Source organism: Octopus bimaculoides, chromosome 2, assembly GCF_001194135.2.
Source record: "Octopus bimaculoides isolate UCB-OBI-ISO-001 chromosome 2, ASM119413v2, whole genome shotgun sequence".
Lineage (NCBI taxonomy): Eukaryota > Metazoa > Mollusca > Cephalopoda > Octopoda > Octopodidae > Octopus > Octopus bimaculoides.
In genome coordinates, this window is record NC_068982.1 from 85,856,406 (window position 1) to 85,863,339 (window position 6,934).

Genomic DNA, 6,934 nt, shown 5'->3' on the forward strand with positions numbered 1-6,934 from the left:
AAACATATTTACAAAGACACACGTGTGTATGCGTGCGTGGGGGGTTCCACAATCGCCATTTATTTCAATTACTCTTGTGAGAATATTCACGTAAATCATTTTTTTCCTTTAATCCCCATTTTAATTTTCGTAAAAGTTTCCAAGTACCAATGAGGCTTTTTGGCACATCTTCATTTTCCCCATTCCTGAGAGGCGCCCAGCCATCATTCATCTGAGAGTCCATCTACAGAATGTCCTCAAATTTCTATACAGCATATTTTGCCTTTTTTTCTTCAAGTATATAAGCAACAATTTCATTCCTGAGCAACGCCAGGTGCCTCTGCTAGTATATATATATATATAGAATACTTACTTGTAAACAAAAATTATACCCATATGTAGTGTTGCACTAAATAATAAGTTAAAAACAATAAATGCACAAACGGGAAACAGACACAGAAAGTCGCCAAATCCTCATCAGTTATTGGCCAGAGAGTCAAACACAATTTCACACCTTAACCGATAATATTACATCCCTTTCTGGTGGCGCTGATGGCAAAACTCCACTGGGAATTGGTGAGCCAAAGAAAATAAGACAGAAAAGGAACAGACAAGAAATAAACAACTATGTGACACAGAAAGTTAACATTTAAATGTGGAATAAATATAATTCAAGATGAGACAGTTAGTTGATAGATGAGGGAAAGAGATGAAAACAAACAAGACATCTGTGGGCATATGAACGAACTGAAATAAACAAAATAAGGCCTTGGGGCCAGACAAGATGAAAATAGTCAACACCAGGAGAATATCCTAAAGGATTAACAGAGAGACAGCGAAAGTTGAATAGAGTGAGAGATGAAAGTAAATGTGACCATTTGCTATGAGAGTCGGCATGAAAAGGAAGATAAGGCGATGACCATGGGTCGCATGTCAGTAGTAGGAGGTGGAAAAGTGGTAGAGGGCAGAGAGAAACACACTCTGTGTGTTTTCTCTTGTCTCCCATCCTATTCATCTTTTGCTGTCTCTCTATTAATCCTTTAGGATATTCTCCTGGCAGTGACTATTGTCAACTCCTGTCTGGCCCTTAGGCCTTATTTTGTTTGTTTATTCCAGTTTGTTTGTATGCTCACTAATTGTCTCGTCTTGAATTATATTTATTCCACATTTGTATGTTAACTTTCTGTGTTGCATTGTTGTTTATTTCTTGTCTGTTTGTTCATTTTCTGTCTTGTTTTTTGGCGGTTTTTTGCTGTTGGCACCACCAGAAGGGGATGTAATGTTATCTTTAAAGCACAAAATTGCTTTTGACGCTCTGGCCAATAACTGATAAGGATTTGGTGATCTTCTGTGTCTGTTTCCTATTTGTTTGTGCAGTTATTATGTTTATAACTGATTTTATATAAATATATATATATATATATTTACACACACAGTTACCCTGTCTCTTTCTGGGTGGGTAACCATGTACCTCCTCTACAGCAAGACACCTATTTTCTATCTCACTATATAACCCTTCAACATCTGACACAAGATCACCTCCTCCAATGCCCCTTCCCCTCTTAAAGGATCTTTGTCTTGCAAGTTACTTGGTGACCCTGCCAGTGCTGATGTCACATAAAAAGCATTCAGTCCATACTGTAAAGTGATTGGCATCTGGAAAGGCAAGTACTCCGTTCATTCTACTGGGTGGTTGGTATTAGGAAGGGCATCCAGGCATAAAAATCCGGTCAAAACAGACACAGAAGTCTGGTGCAGGCTCCTCACAAACCATCCAACCCATGCTCGCATGGAAGGTAGATGTTAAACGATGATGACACGCACACACAAAATGAAAGTGGGTGCTTGCCTAGCCAGATCCTCTATTCCTGCTCCTTGCATGTACTTGTCCCTGATAATTTGAGGATTGATGAAAATAGTAATTTGTTGAGTGGTAAATACTTGTTACTGACTTCAGGCAAATGCTCACACAAACCTTCCTCTTTTCAGGTGCAAACAATCCCTTAGTCACCCACACATCTTTCTATTGAGTGTACAAAATTAGAGATACCACAATCAAAGTTGGCATAATGAAAGGTAGATCCAGGGAGATTGCTGAAATGTTAGACTGGAGGTATGTAGATGTGTGCAGTGTGCAAGAAGATTGCAGTTAGAAACTTCATGAACAAGGAACAAAGATATAAATCCTTCTGGATAGACAGTAGTGATGGTGTGGATGGTGTAGACATATATTTGGTAGAGAAATAAGTAAAATAATTAAAGTAGTTAGAATGTGTGATAGAATAGTTATGCTAACACTATCTTTGAAAATACAATAGTGACATCTATCTTTGCACATGTTCCACAATTTGAACTGGCAGATGAACAGAAGGACTTATTTTTATGAGGCCTGACAAATGAAAATAATCATATTAACATGGCTAGTGTCTTCGTTGGACATTTTAGGAAGCGTTTTGATGTATTCCATGGGGTATATGAAGGTTATAGCTCTGGTTCTCAAAATGAGGAGGGAAAAAGGCTATTGGGGCTCTGTGATGCAAATGATTTAATGATCTATAACGCTAATATAAGGAAAACAATCAGCCATCTGGTTGCCTATAAATCTGGTCAGCAAACAAGCCAGATTGACTATATGCTCACCAGAAAATGAGAGAGACATATAGCTGTGAATATGAAATCTTTCTCAAGTAAGGAATATACAATCCATTATGAATTAGTGGTAAGTGACTTAAGATTTAGAGCTAGAAATATTCAGATACAAACTAATCTAGAAAAGGAAGATATGGAACCTTCAAGATCCAGTGAATAGTTAGAAATTTATAGAAGTGCTAGTTAAAGTATTTGCTGAAAAGGAGGAAACCAAAAGAGAGCAACAGGCCAAATTTGTGGCTGGTGAAAAGTTCTATCCAGACCAAGAGTGACATAGTAGTGAGACAGTGAGGTAGACAGGGCCCACATGAACGCTTGTGGTAACTCCTATATGCTGATGATCTCATTCTTATAGCTAAATATGTAGTTGAATTAGAAAAGAAATTCCAGGTATGGAGACAAAGTTAGGAATCAAAAAGTTCTACAAAGCCAGAAAACAGACAGGTCTCTAGTCCCTTGAGGAAAATGGACCTGCTCAGTATGTAGAAAAAGTGTAGCTAGAAATTCCATATGGTGTATAGTGCAGACTATAGGCACACAAGAGGTGCAATGGAATCTCAGGAAGATGAACAGAGAAAGTAGGCTTTGTATGTAGCAGAAGCACAAGAGTAATATTCACTAATATATGGGAAATAGATTTTCTCAAATGCTTCAGAGAATCCTTAGCGGTTGTAGTTCCTGTTACCTAGATGAGAGTACAATGCTCCTTGGCGAGAATGGACTGGACCACTACATATAAATAGTAGCAGTCTGCGTAAGTGAGGTAGTCCATTTTACTTCCATAGTTCATGTGTTGATAGTTCAAAGTTGGAATTCAAAGTTTACAGTTCAAGTTAGTGTTGGATTGTTGGTTCCTAAAAGATTGTTGTTACGTTCTGTGTGGTTACTGCAATTTGTTTCAATTATATTGTTATTACTCTATTGCAGTGTATTCGTTAATCCATAAGGATATAACAATGACCCAATTAACTGTGGTGAAGAATGTTCTGAAAGTATAATTACTAGAAAAAAAATATGATGGAGAAAATTCAAGGTGATATTAACTCTGTTGGTAACGAAAGATTTCTCTCTTAGTGAAAGGCAGACTGTATGATGGCTGTGTACAAACAGCTATGTTACATGGTAGTGAAACATGGGCCCTGAATGCAGAGGGCATGCAAAAACGAAAAAGAAATGAAACTAGTATGCTCCACTGGATGTGTAACATCAGTGTGCATGTGTGACAAAGTGTAAAAATATTGAGAGAAAAAAAATTGGACATAAGAGGAATTAGATGTAGTGTGCAAGAAAGAAAAGTGCACTGGTATGGTCATATGATGCATATGGATGAGGGTTGCTATATAAAAAAGTGCTGATTATTAAATGTGGAGGAAACTGGTGAAAGAGAGAGATCTAGGAAGGCATGGGATGAGTGGTGAAGGACTATCTTAGGATGCTGAGTCTCACAGAGTAGAAAATAAAGAACTGAGATGATGAATGCATATGGGGGTAAAGAAGGCCTACCCATTATTGTGAAACTGAGCCTCTAAAAGCATATATATATATATATACACTGAATCCCTTGTCCAATTTGTACTTGTAAAAGCTTTTCCTATTCCTTCTTCTTACCATCACTCTTCTAACTACTACATTATTCTACTAGTATAGTTAAATGAAAGCCTAACTACAAACTTCATCCTATTCTGTGCAACCACTTCCTTTTGACATCTACCCCTACTTCTTAACATCATTTCTCCCCACACATATTTTCCATTGATCACTCTTTCTGTGCTACCAGTTATCTCTCACTCTCCCTTGTTGACACCCATACCTTTGATTTCCTTCACCCCTATCTCTCTACAGCTCACTCTTCTCCCACACTAGCAACATCCACCCCATCTTTCATTCTTCCCCTATCTACAGTTTTATTATTCTGCTGCTTTGTTCTACTTGTCATCACCTCTCTCCTGAGCCTCTTCTATTGTTCTTATCACCTTCCCCCAACTCTTATTTACCATAAACCATCCTTGTTTATCACTCACTACTTTCACACCAAACCTCATTTCTAACCATCTCTCATTCTACCCCTCCACCAACAATGTTGCAACCATTACCCATCCACCCTTCTTCTTTTCATACATTCTTGTGTTTACCTTCTTGTAACATGAGAGTACACTGTAATACCTCATCACTATCATTCTCCAGCTTAACCCTAATTATTCCCATCTACACTTACATAATATGAGGTAGCCATGCATCTCCTCAGCAGCAACAAACCTGTTCTGTACCTTCTATCATGCTTTAATTTCTCAACACCTAGCATCAAGCCTCTTCCTCCTCTATTATACTCAACTGAGGAGGCATCTTAGCCTTGTGAATTACATGGCAAACTAACTAGCATTGGTGCCATGAAAAAGTACTAAGTACAGTTTGTAAAGTGGTTGGCCCTGGAAAGGGAATCTAGCTGTAGAAACCACACCAAACCAGATATTGGAGCATGATACAGCCCACAAGCTCATCAAATCCTGCTGAACCATCCAACTTATGCTAGCATGGAAGATGGACATTTAATGAGGATAGCTCTCTCTCTTATATATATATGTGTTGTCTATATTGCTGGCTGGAGCGGACACTGACCATCTGATAATTGTAAAATCTCAAGAGATGAGAGTAGTAACTATACTAACAAGTAAAGTTAATTGCCACATCAAAGTGGCTGTTCCATGTTACTACTAGGTTAACCCCAGGCAGATCTTCCATCAGTTAATCCCTACCATCCATTAGTAGACGACAGGATCATGAGACTGACTCAGTTTCAAGCTAGTTTGCTCATCTTCAGTCATGAATACCTGGTTGCCAAAGAGATGCTCAGAGTCCACTCCAGCCAGCAATATATTGTAAACAAAGTGGCCATTGGTCACTGATTTGCAACAAGCAAAGTAGTTAGTTGTAAAGTCTGAAGAAGAGATGAGAGTAGTAACATGGAACAGCCACTTTGATGTGGCGATTAACTTTACTTGTTAGTGTAGTTACTACTCTCATCTCTTCTTGAGATTTTACAAGTAGCTACTTTGCTTGTTGCAAACCAATGGTTACTTTGTTTACAATATATTGCTGGCTGGAGTGGACTCTGACCATCTCTCTGGTGACCAGGTGTTTGCAACTGAAGATGAGCAAACTTGGATCGCACTGATGAAGAAGCTATCTTGTTTGTCAAAATAGTCATTAAAAGCAGACATGACGTTATCATTACAGCAATACTGGTACCTAGCAGAGTGGTTTTTCATGTTGGGAAACAGATAATCAGATGGAACCAAATCACTAATATAGGGAGGGTGATCACAGCAGCTGTTGAAACCAAGGACTTGTGTGCCAAAGCCTTGTCCTAATGAAACAAGACCTCATTCATCAGTTTTTCTGGGTGCTTGATCTTGATAGCTTTTCATAACTGCCTTAGCAAGTTGGCATTGAACTTTCCATTGATGGAATGGTCATTTTTTGCATTAACATATAGTACATATAATAATGTGAAGTATATTTTGTATATTAAAATGTTTAATTTCAGAAATTTATCAAGCAAATCAAACATAGGCAGTAAAACTACAAATTACAAGTATTTCAAAATGTGGGACACTACATGATGAAAACTAACAAAAAAGAAAGAAAATGGTGGTGCTTGTGTTCCAAAGGTATGATGAGAGAGCTCATGAGAAAGACAGAAAATGGGATTAAAGGGAAGAAAGATATAAGGAAAGAAAAGAATGAAAAGTGAAAGGATAAACTGGGGGTCTGAAGTGAATGCTAGGCAGGAGATGAAACAAAATACATGTCTTACCTACACATAAGTCAAGTAGAAAAAATATGAGTGATAAAAAATTGGATGGTCTTTTGTTATTAAAAAGTGAAGAAAGAGAAGTGGAGTTGGGGAAGAACATGTGTGAAGAAAGAGAAAGTGAGGAAAGAAAGGGAATAAATATAGACAGTAGGTAGTTGACAGAAATAGACAGAGGAAGAAATAGAAGGTAGTAAAGAGAGAAAGGCAGCAGGTAGATAGAGAAGCAGATAGAAACAGATAGGGAAGGTTTTGCATACAAGAGGGGAGAGGAGAAGGAGAGAGAAATTAATAAAAAAGAGAGAAAATCTCACTTCAAATATTGAACACTGTATGGGATGCCATTGAGTATGAATTGAAGTGGTGTCTGTGACATTACATTGACATTATATATATATATATATATATATATATACGCTTGCACTAAATGAGGCTGCAAAGAAAGAGGTCTGGAGATGCCACTACGATAGATTGCTTAATAAAGAGAATGAATGG